Source organism: Thermobia domestica, chromosome 13, assembly GCF_964235325.1.
Source record: "Thermobia domestica chromosome 13, izTheDome1.hap1.1, whole genome shotgun sequence".
In the NCBI taxonomy this organism is placed as follows: domain Eukaryota; kingdom Metazoa; phylum Arthropoda; class Insecta; order Zygentoma; family Lepismatidae; genus Thermobia; species Thermobia domestica.
This window is the reverse complement of record NC_137466.1, coordinates 32,591,500-32,609,863: the sequence shown is the minus strand read 5'-3', so window position 1 is coordinate 32,609,863 and position 18,364 is coordinate 32,591,500. Positions and strand designations below refer to the sequence as shown.

Here is an 18,364-nt window from a genome sequence, read left to right as displayed (position 1 = left end):
GAAGAAGGTTCTCCTGTGTGTTTGGTGGACTGCTCGCGACATTGTGCATCGGGAACTGCTACCAGCTGGTCAGAGCATCAATGCAACTGTGTATTGTCAGCAGTTGAGCCGTATTCACGAAAAACTCAAAACTCTGGAGCCAGCACTTCTGAATCGCAAAGCGGTCTTCATGTTACAGGACAGTGCTCAGTCCACGTGGCTAGGATGACCCGGGGTGCCATTCTACGCCTTGGATGGGAGACACTATTGTATCCCCCATAGTCCCCGGACATTGCACCGTCCGATTATCACTTGTTCCATTCCTTGGACAATCACCTTAGAGGACGCCATCGCCGTTCAAATCCCTAGTAGAGATGCAAGATGTACTTGATACTTTCTTCGCTTCACAGCCCACCAAGTTCTACCGCGATGGAATTCTTGGCTTCTAGAGAGTTGGCAGAAGGTCGTCAATGCTGATGTGGGCTACTTTTGATCTTCCAGGTACGTCTAATTGAGACATCGATGCTCGAATGTGGTGGGTGAAAAAGCGACAGAACTTTTTTGGTTACTTTATAATTTGAATTAGCTGTTTTGTGTTTGCATAGTGAACATTAACCTGAACACTTCTTTTTTGCCTACTTTTGTACTTTATGTATTATCAGTGGCGTATTTAAGATTTTGTTTCGGGGGGAGGGTCTTTGCCTGAAAATGTGAAAATTCTTCAAGATATTTCATATACTTTACCATAGTAAGATTTCGGGGGAGGCTTAAGCCCGGAAGCCCCCCTAAATACGCCACTGTGTATTATTATTATTACATAGCGAAAAGCTGTGAAAAATGCTTAAGTTCCACCACATAAGTTTAATACAAAAGTTAAACTACGTAGTTTAGCTAGTGTATTGCCAAAATATTATTTTAAAAAAACAATTTAAAGACTTGAGCTTTTATTCTCTTTTTCAGAGCTCCTCCGTGGCTAAGCGGTTAGCGTACGCGCCTTTGGTGTGGGAGACCCGGGTTCGATTCCCGGCGGGAGCTCATGTGGTTCGGATTCCACGTTAATCAGTAGGTCCACGTCTCATATAGCCTCGCTGCTGAAAGGGACGCTAAACTAAAATCAACTCAACTCAACTCTCTTTTTCTTCAATACTTGGTGTCACAAAATTCGTACAAAAATAAGTCAGATAGCTTTGCAGTAAGTCAGGTAGCTCATTTTCGCATAGCTGTTCCGTTGGTGGAGCAAGTGGAGTGCTTGTCCCAGACCCCGCGTCATACGAAAAAAGAGTTAGGCCATTAAAAAAATAAAAAGTCTATGTCTAATTCATTCTCAGATTCAAAACACTTAGAGAAAATAAACCACCATTTTCTAATATACTATTTAGACTGTATTAATGTTGCGAAATGCAATCATAGTGCTATATCCGTCTATCATCGATATGAATAAGGCAAAGTTGACGGTAGATAATTTATTCGTGATGGATATTGAATGTTTAAGTAGGCCCTACATCATACGGTCCATTTTAAACAGGTCCGGTAAATCGATGAAGCAGCCCTACGTTTTCGGATATTCATTTAGGTTTCTACAGTCAGAGACAAAAGTTCTTTCCATTTGATGAAATTGGTTTCATAAACATCTTCAGAATGGAAGGACAATTTGGGTACAGTTGCGTAGTGAGTTGAGTAAATTACAAGCAATGTAACTTTCTGTGCGTTCCAGCCTTGAAACTCAGTGAAACTGTGTACGTTCCACCGTTATTGCCAAAATAAATTTTACCGAATGAAAAGAAATTTTGTCGATGACTGTACAACAGCAACGATGTTCAGTCAGCAAGTATCTCATTTTCGAATACGCGACAAAACGTACTAGCGACAAAACGTACCACCGACAAAACGTACCACTTACCCTGAGGGCTGCTTGTGAAGGGTTTTCTAAAAACACTTTAAATAATGACAAGCGACAAAACGTACCACTTGCCTGGAGGGCTACTTGCGAAGAGTCTTCCAATCAGCCATCAAATAATGACAGGCGACAAAACGTACCACTTGATAGGACAGTATATAAGTATATATATACCGGATAAAATAAGGTTAAAAGTTGAACAGATTGGTTGTGAGAAAAGTACCGATGCAAGACCAAGACCATGCCTGCAAGATTCTTGCAACGCGAAGACCATACCTGCAAGATTATCACCAGACCAAGACCAGCAAGAATCTTGCATATGCAATATTAGAATATTTGCTGATTTCCATCACACTTTATCCAGGCTTTGGACTGGCAAAATAACTATATAATGTATAAATATAACTACTTTGGCGTGTTTAAAATCAGCTGTGGTTAAGCTATCGTCAACATTTTTTCCTTTTTCTTTTCTTTTTTTTTTTTTTTTTTTTTTGGAACGTATTTTATATTTTTGCTTTTCATTTTATTTACATCAGCAGCAAGAATATTTTGGTCTCTTGTCATTTTAGAAGATTCTTGTAGTTTATTCCAGTTTCTGTATGTAAGCTATTGCCTTTAAGCAAGATCTTAGACTACCATTTTCTTCATAGTGGCGCTTCACTGTTCTTTCAAGGCGTTCATCATACTTTATGTACTTCTTCTTCCTCTTGGAGCTTCGAATGTTTAACTCTGACCTCAAAAATGCACAGTGTGATCTCTCGGCTTCTTCCCTCAAACAAATAATGACGTCTTTAACGCGCGGGTTTCTATTCTATCCATTAATTAAATCACATCTAAAAGTGAGACAAGTGTAATATCAGAGAAGGGGGATGGGATAACGAGTCAGTTGTTACGCCATGCCAGCTCTGTTGGCCCGTGTTTCACGATGCGGGCAGGTGTTTTCACGATTCATCTTACAAATATCTCCCAAACCGTTACTCCCTGTTAAAAATCTTAGTGAACCTTCTTTGTAGAAGTAGTCTTAGAAATAAAATGAAAAACGAACAAACAAGCCAGACTGTACGATAACGAAAATATGAGTGATACCGTAAACGCTTCCAGAGGGAGGGGGTCTCGATTTTTACAAATATCCCCTAACCAGTTACTTCCAGCTATAAATTGTACTGAATCGTATTTGTACTACGTAATCTTAGGGGGGAAAAAAGAGTGAACGCGCTAGGGTATATAGTAACGAAGATATGAGTGATGCCATAAACGCTTCACAGGGGGGTTTAGGGGAATAGCGGGATAAGCATCGGGGAGAATTTAGGAGAATTTTGAGAAATTATACCTTTACATGTGTGCTAACGATTGGTAGATAATTCATCTTGCTACAAATTTGTTCTGACATTTTCCCTTCATTGACCGGGCTAGTGGGCAATATATATATATAACCGGGTCACGGATAATTCGCAACAGAAAATGAAAAGGGGTCAATTCCCACCAGGAAAGCAAAAGGAGATAGGTTATTCGTTATACGTACAATATACCTAATAAGAAAAACACTTGTAGATGAAATATAAGCTTTAGAAATATGAACTACTACTACTACAACTATTATATTATTACTATTATTATTGACCATATAGGTTCGGAGGCCAATTCACCAAAATGTGTTGACTCCATTCTTAGAAGCCCATTATTATTATTATTATTATTATTATTATTATTATTATTATTATTATTATTATTATTATTATTATTATTATTATTATTATTATTATATTATTATTATTATTATTATTATTAGTTTTGAAATACTATCAGCTGAACTTCCTATTTGCTACTTATTTCCTATTTTGATGAATGTTGAACAATGACTTATGAGAAATGATAACTTCGATTAAAATTTATTGTGATTACAGAATTTAGCTTGAAGTACCGTGATGAATTCAATATGCTATTTCGATGACAGCAGAAATTATATTCTTTTGACACACATATTCATATGGCCACGTCTCTCGCAAGAGGAAACCAAAAGTGTCATAAAATTCCTGACGTAAGTTGTTAATTTATCACATCAATAACTTCACGAGTGATCAAAATGATGTGTTTGTGCATATAGCTTTCATTTTATTTATAGACCCTATTAATTGCTGTATATTTATATTTTATTGTTTGTGAAGTCAGTGTCAAGATTTTGTATCCTTGGCCTTTTTCTTTTGGCGCGAACAATTTTTTTTCACTCATTCATGTCTGCATACTTTCTTTCATCTGTAGCGAAAAGGATCCTCAGAAATGTGCATCGGAATATATAAAAGAGCAACCTTTGTGTAGATTTAGGCCATCTGTCCCGAAGGAAAAGAAAGGATGTTTCCATGCTTCTTTCCTACCGCGTAGGGTCTTTGTTTCTTCAATTCCCAGTTTCAGTACAGTGCAGTTTATTGTACGTGTAACATGGAGCACGCTGCTAGTACACTTGGAGTGGAAGAGCAATTTGTTTTTTTTGTTCTTATACCTACCGTACTTGTAGCATGTAATTATGCTGCTGCTAGGAATGGTAGGAAGCGACTATGGGTGAGGGATTGGATAAGACGTCGTTATGGCCATGGTATTCACTCCACTCTTTTACCAGAGTTGAGGATCAATGACAGTCATTCTTATTTCAACTACTTACGAATGACTGACGAAAGTTGTTCTTTGTTCAATGACGTCACTCATGATGAAAGAAACAACTGTCCATAGGCGGTCAGAATCTCACATACAGATGGATGTATGAAATATATAGCTGACGTATATAATATACGTATACATGTGTAGTATACGGAAGTTTGTTAGATGTCAGACACCCTGCAGCGACATGATATAATGTCTAAATGAGAAAAAGGCAGTAACTATGTAGTATATGGATAACGTATGCTTCGTACAGATTTCCGTACTAATCGTAAGGATTCCATATATTTGTACAACATACCGCTGTCCGAATAACGGATTTTTCTCAGTGTACACATAATTCTATACTATATGCAATAGTATCATATATACTTTGATTTTCATATTTATATTGTCAATGTAAATAGCAACAATACAAAATATCAATATCAATATCAAAATACCTGTATGTTTTTTTGTAGTTTCAATCAAATCATAGGGTCAGATAATGGGGGATCAGGGCCGTCTTACGCATCCTTTTGCATTGTTTGCTTAATATATGGCCAAACATGTCTTGAGGCTGTGAACTGTGGAACCTTTTACGTACTGCGAGCAGTGGCGGTTTTAGCGGGTAGACACGGGGCTACCCAAAAATATATAAAACTGAAAATATATAAACACTAAAAGATATAGTAAAAAGTAAATATATTTTCACTTTTTCTATTAATGGTAAATAATTATTTAATAAACAGCATCAACAACTACTGTAAAAGTAATTTCCTATTGTCATTAATCAATCGAATGTGCATATGTATCCATACGCGAGGAGCGGACCAACCCAAAATTAAAATCCTAAAACCGCCCCTGACTGCGAGCTTTAGCATGTTGGAGGTGAACTACTGGAAAACAATACAATTGAAATGACTTGATACTAGACCGAAGTAAGTTTGTTTTATCTTTGTTTCAGCTATAATGTCAAACGGTTTACTTGCAACTGAGTCAGTCAATTTTCAATTTATATGCAGTTAGCTATCTTTCTTTTTTTCTTTTTCTTTAATCACATTCATTTTTCTGATATAGATGTGAATAACGCTGCTAATAAGAGAATAGTATCTAGTTATTTTTCCAAGAAGAACAAGTAGAATAACATCTAAAATTTATGATAAAACTAAAAGAAAGAGTTATTCTTCTTACAGAATTATTGCGAAAAAATGAAATGAAATCTTTAAGTTTTACGTCCCACGGTTATGCCGGTTATTCTAAAGGAGACGGTGATGAGATATGAATGAAATGGTGGAATGAAAAAAGTGGGAGGAAACGGGAGAACCCCGAGAAAACCCAGGAGCATGGTGTTTGTCCACCACAAAGTCCACACGGCGCGAGCTGGGGTCGAACCAGATACCCCAAGAAACGGAGGTGAACGCTCTACCACTGAGGCACCGCAGTTTCTATCTACAATCAAAATATAGGCATAATTAGAATAATTGCAAAACCTAAGGATTTCTGCTCAAGTACAACCCTGAAAACTATGTAAATCGGTTCAAATTTCCATTTAATCCATCATATATATATATATATATATATATATATATAATATTATTTGGTGACAATCAGTTTATCGGAAAAAACATTATTATTATTATTATTATTATTGTTATTATTATTATTATTATTATTATTATTATTATTATTATTATTATTATTATTATTATTATTATTATTATTATTATTATTATTATTATTATGAAAATTAGTAATTGTGAAAGATAATAACTTCGATTAAAGCTGCTATGATTACAGAATTTAGCTTGCAGTACCATCCTGAATTCAGTATGCTATTTTGATATCTGTGAGGAAGCTAAATTATTTCGATGCCTACATTCATGGAACCGAGCTGTTAACAAAAGAAGAGACACTTGTTTTCCCTGGCAGTCGTAAAAATGTGTATTTTGGCTCTTCCCCCTCCAGCCCAAAAGAAACCGTTGTTTCGGAAGCGGCGCAACTGGATTTTCTTTTATGTCAGCGGGAGGGCGATAGCAGGTAGCAAGCAAGACGGCCCAAAAAGTTGGACACTGTTGAACTTCTTGCAAGATGGAAAAAAATGTTTTATGACCCTTTCAAGACTGTATGTACACGGGGAAATATGGTAGGGTTTCAAGATTTTTTTTATGACAGCTACAAGATCTTGTACAGCGGGGGACACTTCTAAATGGTACACCTTAGCCGTAAATCTCCATATGGCTGTACCATTTAGAAGTGTCCCCCGCTGTACAAGATCTTTTATGGTGTACACGGGGTTTTATTCCTTTCCAGCCTGCACTCACTCAAGGTCAACTTTTTCCTTGAAGTGGTACGTTTTGTCGCGGATTAAATATCTGAAATGTTTTAATTAGTCCATGACAGGTTGTAATTTATATAAGTGGTACGTTTTGTCGTGGAATACATATCAGAAATGCTTTAATTAATCCATGACAGGTTGTCATTTATGACAGGTCATCAAAAGTGGTACGTTTTGTCGCGAAAATTCAAGTGGTACGTTTTGTCGCTGGTACGTTTTGTCGGGACACCCTCATTTTCTCGTTTGTTTATTTATTAACTTATTTTGCTTGCTTGGTTCTTTTCGTTTCTTTTAATTTAGACCTATGAAGAGGGTGGGCAAATGGTTGGATCAGGGCCCACATATGAATTACTTTTGGCGGCCCCCATGAGTGCAAAATATACCATATTGAAAATCACAAGTCAGTGTGTTTATCCCACACAAGAAGCATAAGAGCAGAACTACCAATTCTGGATTGGAACCCAGGCCATTCAGTCTATAGTCTTGTGTGTTTATTTCAATAAAAATCGATTTCTCAAGCTACAGTATGGATGCAGATTAAATATTGAGTATTGTTTCTTGAAGACAACAAACGGGGAACGGTCAATGACATTTTGATTTTGAAGAACGAAAGAAAACATATACCACTGGTCATACAGAACTTAGTAAACATTCTTATATCTTGTTTCCCCTGACCTGATCCTATGTTTAAACAACAACTTTGAAAATTACGGGTTCCTTATAATAATCATGTTCTTTTCGTGCCGCGATTTCTCCCCTCTTAAAAAACACTATTTTGTTCGTTGTAAGAGACAGTTTTTATCGTCTTTTTTTTCTGTAAGATAAGTGACTTTGAAACTGTTTAATGTTAGGGGCAGGAAAGTGGGAGGGAATATGTTAAATACGAAAGCAATGGGGCAGCGTAAGGGGAGGGAAAGAAACTTTTGCACTTATCTAAACACACAGGGGAAGATAAAAAAAATGAAGAAGAAAAAAACAAGCTGCGGGCGCAGGATATGACGTCATAAGCACCCTTGTACTTAAGACGTCGTACCTGCCAGGTGGGGCGATATATTGTACGAGTGATGAAAGCTGCTGCATTGACAAGTTCAACTCCTGATTTGCTGTTCTGTCTAAGCGCTACTGTTGTTGTTGGAGCAGGTAGGCAGACTTTTTTCCATCAAAGATAGTTTTCGTTTTGTATGTTGGTTTTTTGTTTATAGAGTTTTCATGTATTTAACTTTCATTACCGGCATCTGAGCATAAAAGAAAGCATGTATCGCGTTTTGACAAGACTTTTATCATAATAACTTTTCCACTTTCAATAACATATATCTAGACTAAAAAAAAGGTAGAAAAAGTAAATGTAGTTTGCCCGCATGTATGCAAAATACACCGAACGAATTTTTTTCAAGTGACAGTGCATGACGAACATATCCTTTAGAGACGTTTATTTATTTATTTGTGTATGTATGTATGTATTTATTTATTTGAATTATCAGTTCGTATACCCTTTAGCCATTGTCGGTCTCTGCTATGTATTTTGTTATATTTTGTATTTACGTGTCACGTATTTTTCTATTACACATTGCGTTTACATATAGTTTCGTACGTGCAATATACGTATGCAATATAGTGGATGTGTTAGCTCTTGTTTTGCGTAGTTCCAACGGAATGCCCTCGAATGTCCTTTGGAAGGTCTAGGCGCATGGCTGTTATGTTTGTAAGTGTGAAACCACTAGTTTTTACTATGAGTAAATCTAAGTTTCAGTGGTAGATAAATTTCTTTATTTATGATTTTTTAAATATATATTACCGGTAACTACATTAAACCGAGCATATTACAATGTACATAAAAGTTGAATCTCTCTCAATTTTATATTTTAATATCACTGAAAGTACGTAACTACCAGTGGCGTATTTAGGGGGGTGGCTTCCGGGCTTAAGCCCCCCCCGAAATCTTACTTAGTACAGTAAAGTAAATGAAATATCTTGCAGAATTTTCACTTTTCCAGGTAAAGCCCCCCCCGAAAGTAAGCAAAGCCCCTCCCGAAACAAAATCGTAAATACGCCACTGGTAACTACCATCCACGATAAGAAAACAAAGTGAGAAATTGCTGAAAAGTTGTTTGCTACTTTTATAGTGCTTCAAGATTTTAGACTTCAATATCGTCTTTGAAATTCTGTTTCTTGCTGGAGAAAGTGCCAATCTCATTGAGCAAGTTTCAAGTAAATACAATTTAGTAATCTCTCCTTATAAATATTTTTTCAAGTTACTAATAATATATTGGAGTTCCCAATGATTTTATTTTCATTATTCTTCCATACTAGTGTATTTAGTAGTTTAGCTTATTATTATTATTATTATTATTATTATTATTATTATTATTATTATTATTATTATTATTATTATTATTATTATTATTATTATTATTATTATTATTTATTCCCAATTGCTACGAAATTTCATTTGAAAGAGTAGTTTCATTGAACTCAGGCAAGCACGAGTAAAATTTCCGATATTTTGTATATGATTATTGTATTTCAAAGATTGAAATATTAATGGTAACATTTAGAAATCTTTATTTGCCAACTTTTGTATTTGTACCGTTCGTTTCTGAGGTTCACACATAAACGACTATAGTCCTGCATCTTGGTACAAGAAAGAACCGTTTTATAAGTTTGTTTATTTTGTAAATTTTAATTGAAAGCTGATTTAATATATATTAAAAAAAAAACTTGTTAATAGACTATATCCACGAAGAAATTAAATGCCAGCTGAAAGCAGGGAATTCGTGTTACTATTTAGTTCAAAATCTTCTGTCGTCACGAATTCTGTCAAGAAATTTGAAGCTTAAAATATATAAAGCAATACATATGTCTGTTGTGTTCTGAAGTTGCGAAACACACTCTGAGGGAAGAACGCATTCTGAAAGTATTTTAGAATAAAATCCTGAGACGAATATCCGGGCGCAAGAGGAGCGAGAATGGGGAATGGCGGAAACTTCATAACGAGGAACTAAATAATTTATACGGTTTACCCAACATTGTTAGGGTCGTCAAGTTTAGGAGGCTCAGGTGGGCAGGTCTTGTAGACGGGATGGAAGAAAGTAGGAACGCTTTCAAAGTCTTAACTGAAAGACCAATCGGAAAACGACCACTAGGAAGACCTAGGTACAGATGGGAGAACATATTAAGATGAATCTCCCAGAAATATGAATACAAAGTAGAAACTGGATATGGATGGCTAGTTGGGAGATTTTGTGAACACAGCATTGAGCCTATGGGTTTCATAGGCCATAGAATTAGTTAATTAATAGAGTGTACAGAAGATCTACATTTTCCAATGATTTTACAGATGGTGTGTGTGTGTACTATGAACAGAAATCAAAATCTATCAACTCCCTCAAAATGCCAACGAATGACAGAACTTCTAACCCCATAAAAATAACTCGTTTGTCTCGACTTTCTCGAAAACTGAGCATGAGGATTCTCCCTTAAGCATCTGACTTTGCCAGAGCGATGTGGTCTATCAATTGCTAAATATATTATCTGTGGACAGTTAAACAAAAGCAGACTGAGAATTTATCTTAATTTCGGGCTATGTCCCATTTTGAACGATAATGTATACTGTCGTCTTCCTTAGTTTCATTTGATTTAATTTTCAGTTTGGCGTCCCTTTTCAGCAGCGAGGCTATTATGAGACATGAACCTACAGCTTTAACATGGAAAACGAAATCATATAAGCTGCAACCGAGTATCGAACCCGGTCTCCTACGCTAACCACTTAGCCACGAAGAAACTCTGCTAGTGTTGCAATGAAGAGTTTGAGGGGTGTATACTTCAGTAATATGTACTTTCATATGGATAGATGACGCAATTCTCCTACAGTATCAGCTTTCAGGTTTACGAAAAAAATGTTCTGGATTTTCTCGAAAACTAAGCATCAGAATATCATTTTGTTCAACCACATGAGAGGACTGTCAATTCATATATGCCTCATCTTTGGACTTTTTATTTAATTAAACGTTAACAATGTTGAAGAATTTTATTCATTATTCTCCCATATAGACATATTTTAATTAATCTATTTTCTGTGAAATTTTACTTCAAATAATTAGTGGACGTAGCTTTTGAGCAGCTACGCTAGACATTCGGACTTTTTTCCCTTTTTTTTCTTTATTTTTTCTTTTGGCAAGATAAAAAGGGAAAAACGGGCATATTTTTCGTTGTAAAGTATTTTTAAAATCACAGTACGGAAACGGAGATTAAATTTTTTTATCCTTTACAACGCAAAGATGAAAGAAACCTAGCTTCGGTTCCGCTGGAATTCATGTGTCGGGTTCATTCTTGTATGGCAGTGTGCCGATAAATTCAAAACAAAGAAAAATATAATTTCTTACTAATTATAATTATTTTCTCCTTGAAAGGGATCTAAAAATTCGAAAATATATCTTAGTCAGTTTGTACATGTATTTGAAAACAAGAAAATAAATATAATTAATGCATTTTTTTTGGTATAAATTCAGCAAAGAATGCTAAAGTTCTTTCTTCTGGTTTCTCGGTAAGCCAGATTTAAACCATGATTTCTTGGTACAAATTCCGCTCTCAGTTACAATAATCTAATGAAATTTAGTGGTTTGAAAATCAGGATTGACAATCTGTTCTTCATTATACCGTACATATAACTTTTCCCTCAAAGAAGCTGACGGGCAGCAAGTGCTTTGTGTTAAATAAATTATACAATTCTGAGTTCATTTTTTGTCCTGTATCAAAGAATCCATATTCTAATAATATGAAATATCTCTTTTCAATCACGAAGGCAATGAAGCAAGGAATGACATATAGGGTCTAGTATTATTTGATACCATTCTGACATTCTTGCTCATCTCTAGTGCGACGGATCTCTGATTTGATCAAAGCCCATATACGTTTGTGGTAGACAACATCGTGTTCGTGGTTTTTTCAAGGTATTTTCCAGTTTTTTAGCACCCCCGTTCTCATTTCACCCTTCTTTCATAATAATCCACTTGTATTAATCATCCATCTCTTTAGACTATTGGGCATAAACGTAGGACGTAAAACTAAAATATTTCATTACATTTATTATTCTGACTGCCACTTCGGAAAAGTTTTAAAAAATCTTAAGAATCATGTACAGTGCAAAGAAAAGGCTCTGAAACTTAAACACAGGAATTACACAGCAAGTAATTGTATTGCTGATTCATTCTTCTGTTCGGTATCTTGATAGAAAGTAGTAGTATATAGAAAAATTAATTGAGTTTGATTTTATTTTGTCGAGTACATAATTGTTTTTAATTGAAAATACGTAAAGATAAAAATAAATCTTTAGTATCTTATAGACTTCCAAAGATTTTAACCAGACTGAAAACATGGGAGGCGTAACGGGAAGACCTCTCTCTCATTATCCTTGGTTTTCACAGCGAGACAAAATGAAAACAATTTTTTTTTTTTTTTTAACATTTAATAACAATGTTGCATACCTGCACTATCTTGCCTTTTTAGCATTGATTTGTAAAGGAAAATAAATTTCTTTCTTTTCTTGGAAACGGAGTAGGGTTGTCTATAATGCGAGACGAGACGAGACGAGATATAAGGTTTTCTCGTTTAGTCATTTTTGATGAATTCTCGTTTCGTCTCGATTCTGTGAAAGATTTTCTAATTTCGTCACATTTTGTAAATTTCTGTACAAAATTATGCCCTGTTTTTGTTTGTTTTTTAAAATTTCACCTACACGTTATCAGAATCCTTCCTTCCGCATCACGATAGAAGAGTGTGATATGACCAGTGGCGTATTTAGGGGGTGGCTTCCGGTTTTAAGCCCCTCCCCCCGAATTCTTACTTAGTATTGTAAAGTAAATGAAATATCTTGCAGAATTTTCACATTTCGAGGCAAAGCCCCCCCTTAAAGTTAACAAAGCCCCTCCCGAAGCAAAATCGTAAATACGCCACTGGATATGACGATATCTAAACTATATTTATTATTGAAGTATACGGGCATATGCAGAGTCGTTCTGACTCGTGATTAGTGTCATACTAAAGATTTCGACTAACATAAGCTTCCTGAAGTAGTCAGGCCTTTAATATGACTGTAATCACACGTCAAAACGACTCTGCATAAGGCGGATATTGTCTATCTTTAAAGTTGATAAACGTTCTTCATTATGTTTATAGAATGACTTTATCAATTTATAGTTTTTTTTTTTTTTTTAACTGTGAATCACGTAACAATAAATCAGTGTTTGAAATGTAAACCTTGGATGCCCACGAAACTCGAGGAATTTCTGGCCGTATTTCCAAAATGAGACGATTTTTTTTAAAATTTTGTCAAGTTTCTAATTTTGTCTCGAATTTGGAAAATTAACTCTCGTCTCCTGTTCGATACGATACGAAAAGTTTTTCATGTCATGTGCAACGCTAAAATCAGTGTATTTAAAATGGTTTGATTGGACCGATTTCTTTTTCAACTCTAGTTTGGTGCTTACCAATTACTTCAGAATTCTGGGCTCTCTTTTTAATTATAAGGCAAGCTACCGACCTCAGCCTTTAAATTTTTATATCTGCGTAAAATTACTATTAGAGAGTTATGAAGAAGCATTAACAACAGTTAATTCACTAAGTTTAATTTTCCACACGAACTACCTCTGATTAGGGGTATATTTAATATCAGTAAAATTAAATTTGATTTATCTATCTATTAAAATGCTACAATAGCAATTAAAAGCGCCTGAGCTCCAACCTATAACTTTGGCTTTCAAATCTTTCATTTACGGTTATGTGTGATTTCACGTTTAACAGAGATAAACATTTTGAGTATTTGTACTTTAAATAGACTAAATTAGTTAACTATATCTTTTTCATAAAGTTTATGATATAAAATTATTGATCAAACAATTTGTATTTTAATAAGTCTTCTCTAAAATCAATGCATGTGAATTGTGCTTCTATCTTCCGAGTTCTTTTAAACTATGTTTATATGTTTGTGGTCAATCCTTTCGACAATGAGATCTCGGAAACTACAAGCTCTAGAAAGATGACGTTTTCACTGATCGATTGGAAATTTTGCGTAGATTGTCCAGTTCTAATTGAATATTTTTTTAAAAAACATTATTTCTTTATTACATTTTTTAGGGTACACTGGAAGCGTTGAAATTTAAAAAGAACCTAAAGCATCATATCCTATGTGTTATACATTCCAACACCACAATGTTGTATATTGGGGTTGTATATGTTTCAGGCGTTTGTTCCATGGCCAAATAGTAGTGAAAAAGGAAGGATAACCATTTCTCGAGTCTAAGATAAATCTTTATTTTTTGAGTATTTTGCCCAATGAACACCATATAGGCCTATAATTGACATTATAATTAATTGTATATGTAATGTATTTGCTTATTACATACTGCATGCAAGAAGAAAGAAAACACTGGTCATACATGAATTAGAAACTCCAACCGGAAGTAGGCTCAAATCTTGCAAACGGTGCGAGATATTGAGAAAAAATAATCGAAAAATCTCCCATTTATGATACCCCTTGCCGATTTTTTTTAAAAAACAAGACGTCTTTCACTTGTGCTCGTAAAGGGACATGTACATATGTTGTGAGGAATGAGAGGAGATTTATGCTTATATGCGAATGATGCGCTGTGTAGAGAGCGCAGGTTCAGCTAGTAACTATTAATATGATTCATCGCAGAATTTTAATTTCCAGAAAGCAAGTGACACATAAATAAATTTGAAAAGAGATCAGTAAATAGTAAGAAAAATAAATAAATAAAATTCCAGTTTTAGAAGCAAGTTGATAGGATTTACACTTAAAAGTATCATCACAATGTTCTCTAGTGGCACTGAAGAATATCGATCAAGATAACTGGTCTGGGATTTAAACCCAGTATCTTCTGATTTCTTCTAACTGTTCATTTTCGCCACTCAGTTTGCGTAAAAGCAAGGAATTTTCTGTGCAATTATTTCATTAGACACGTTACCATGCATTAAAGCATTTGTAACAATATATCAATTTCCATTGTTTACGGCATTTTTAGTGCATTCTAGTTTTACAATAGAAGTCTTTCATTTCAAAAGATGTATTTACGTATTTAACTTATACGTTATACATTTGGCTTTAAGTTATCCATTTGTTTCATCCACATAACTGTGTCGCTGAACTCAAAAATATGGCCATATCGGTTTGCTGAATTTTTCTTTATTTAAGTAACTTAGTACAGGTATTCCGCACAGAAAACTGAAAAATTACATATTCTACAAGAAAGTTAATCGCATCTACTATTAATTCTTTCATAAATACTTATGAGATCTTTCGTTTTTCTTTTAAAAAAATAAATAAAACATTCACATACCTATCAACATTATATAACAATATGGAGTCAGCCAGAGAGAAAATGCAAGGTTATCTATCATTCATCAATACTGAATTACACATGTAGGTATTTCCTTTAAAAATCTAATAGAAAAAAAACTTTTGATTGATGAGCAAGGAAATAAAAGTAGGTTGTGTCATGGAGTTACCGGTGAGCTTTTTAGAGCATCAGAATGTGTTTGAAGAGTTATCTTGGTGTGAACTTTGATTCCACACACAAGTGATAAATCATGATAACCTGGATGCCTTGGATAGAATAAAATTTATTAGGTCTTTCTTTTCCTTTATTTACAAAACTGTAAAAGGGAATCAACTTTATTACCAAACTATGTCTTATGTATACTGCAAGGAATATGTTCTCAGCTTGTTGCATTGACGAGGAAGAATCTTAGATAACATTAATACAGTTGATAAATAATAGAATACAGTTGCACAATGTACAATGGAACATATCTAAAACATCCTTTCTCAGAAACTCATCCTCACTTTGTACAGGCGTCAAATATACCGAATATTATAACAGGTAGGTGTCTGTGTGTACTAAATGTATAGTTCCATAAACAAATTAGGGAGCACCTACAAAGAAACCATTTTATTGGAAGGTATGAACTTGAACAAAACCGATACATATAGGTCTATTGGATCATTTTTTACAATTGCGAAATAAATGCTTGGTTTATTTTGTAAGTTGTTCAAAACAAGGAGGAAATGCACTCTTGATCCATATAAAGATGACACTCTCACTATCTTCATTACTACGAGTTCCTCCCATTATTCTTAGGTCACGTGTTGTCACAAACTGAGAAGTTTCATGCGCTACAGAGTTTAGATAACCTCTTCGTCTTCATGTAGAAGTTTTCTGTTTTATAAACGACCGTCAACTGTTGAATCTTTGCCCCTCCCTCTTTTTTTCTGCCATCGTACCTTCTTTCATATCCCTCATGATACCGTTCCTTTCAGGCAACGTCCCAACCAGTCTCTCTTTCTTTCTTTCTTTTTTTTTTTAAAAAAAATTACATATACAATTAAACTTTTCCAACTCCCGCGATACCATATGAAAATTCTATCAGGGGATTTCAATGCGAAGGTAGGACAAGAGGATATTTTCAAACCGATTATAGGGAACAAAAGTCTGCATAAGGAAAGTAATGACAACGGTGTTAGACTCGTATACTTTGCAACTTTCCTTTGCAATAAAGGAAATATGAAATATTCAATGTCCGAAAACAGAGAGATTTAATTTAAAGAAATTAGATGGGAGCCAGGTAAAAGAGGAGTACCAGATTGAAGTTTCGAATAGATTCTCGGCTTTAGAAGATTCGGAGTGCACTACTGTTGAGGATTATTGGATTGAAATTAGAGATAGCATTAAAATTTCAGCAAAAGAAAAATTGGGACACGCGGAAATACGTAAGAACAAACCATGGTTCGGCCAGGAATACATTAAACTATGTTGACTAGAAAATCCGAATGAAATAACTACACAAAATTTCGTAGACATCAGGCGGAAAACTTCCAAAACTTTTAGAACAAAGAAATGCGATTTCTTGAAAGCTAAAATTAAGGAACTTGAAGATAATAGTAAAAATAAAAACATTCGGGACATGTATAAGGTTATCAACGAATTTAAGAAAGGCTATCAACCTCGGAACAGTTCTCAGAGATACGGATAGCATCTTAAATAGATGGAAAGATTTCTTTGACGATTTGCTGAATACGCAGCCAAAAACAAATGTGCGTGGAGAAAAGGAGATACACACCGCAGAACCATATATCCCAGAACCCAACCGAATAGAAGTAGAAACCGCTATTTTAAAAAATAAAGAAACACAAATCTCCGGATGTAGATGAAATTCCGGCTGAGTTAATTTTAGCTGGAGGCGAAAAATTGTGGAACAAGATACACAAACTCATTCTCCTTACATGGAACAAGCAAGAATTGCCACAAGAGTGGAAAGAATCAATCATTTTTCCAATTCACAAGAAGGGCGACAAAACTGACTGTAATAATTATCGAGGCATTTCTTTTCTGTCAACATCCAATAAAATCCTTTCAAATATTCTATTAGCAAGATTGATCCCATACGCAGATGAAATTATTGGAGATTATCAGTGCGGATTTAGACGAAATCGATCAACTATCGACCAAATATTTACCATTCGCCAAATACTCGAAAAAAAAGTGGGAATACAATACCCCGGTACATCAACTATTTATTGATTTTAGAAAGGCGTACGACTCGGTTAGGAGAGAAACAGTACAACGTTCTTTCAGAACTTGGAATACCGAGAAAGCTAACTAGATTAATTAAGATATGTTTAAATGAATCCCAAAGTAAAGTCCGGGTAGGAAATATTTTGTCCACGAGCTTTCACGTCAAGATTGGCCTGAAACAAGGAGATGCGTTGTCGGCAATATTATTCAACTTTGTCCTGGAATACGCTATAAGGAAAATCAAAGATAGCAACCAGGGCCTAGAGTTGAACGGTGTTCACCAGTTTATTGCATATGCTGATGATGTAAATTTAATAGGGGATGACGGGAGAACAATAGAAAGAAATGCAGAGACATTATTAAACGCTTGCAGGGACATGGGTTTAGAAGTAAATACAGAGAAAACTAAATACATGGAAGTACGTCGGGACCGGAATACAGCAAATTATGGATGCGTTAAAATATTAAATAATACTTTTGATAAAGTGGATAGTTTCAAATATCTAGGATCAATATTAACAGACGAAAATCATATTCACGAAGAAATTAAATGTCGACTAAAAACGGGGAATTCGTGTTACTATTCGGTTCAAAATCTCTTGTCGTCGCGAATTCTGTCAAGGAATTCGAAGCTTAAAATATACAAAACTATAATCATGCCTGTTGTTCTGCATGGATGCGAAACACGGTCTCTTATTCTGAGAGAAGAACATAGACTAAAAGTATTTGAAAACAAGATCCTGAGGCGAATATTCGGATTCAAGAGGAACGGGAATGGGGAATGGCGGAAACTTCATAACGAGGAATTACATAATTTACACCGTATACCAAACATTTTTAGGGTCATCGTGTCTAGGAGGCTTAAGTAGGGCAGGTCATGTAGCTGGAATGGAAGAAAGTAGAAACGCTTCCAAAGTCTTGACTGGAAAA

General features: G+C 35.0%; 1 long non-coding RNA gene across 1 annotated transcript in view; it reads left to right on the top strand.

Annotated features, from left to right (window-relative positions):
* The first annotated feature begins 7,904 nt into the window (after positions 1 to 7,904).
* LOC145669155 (uncharacterized) overlaps positions 7,905 to 18,364 on the top strand; it is a 99,554-nt gene continuing 89,094 nt past the window's right edge. Inside the window, exon 1 of the long non-coding RNA XR_014128150.1 lies at positions 7,905 to 7,985. This is a non-coding gene — a long non-coding RNA (uncharacterized LOC145669155). The remainder of the gene's footprint in view (positions 7,986 to 18,364) is intronic.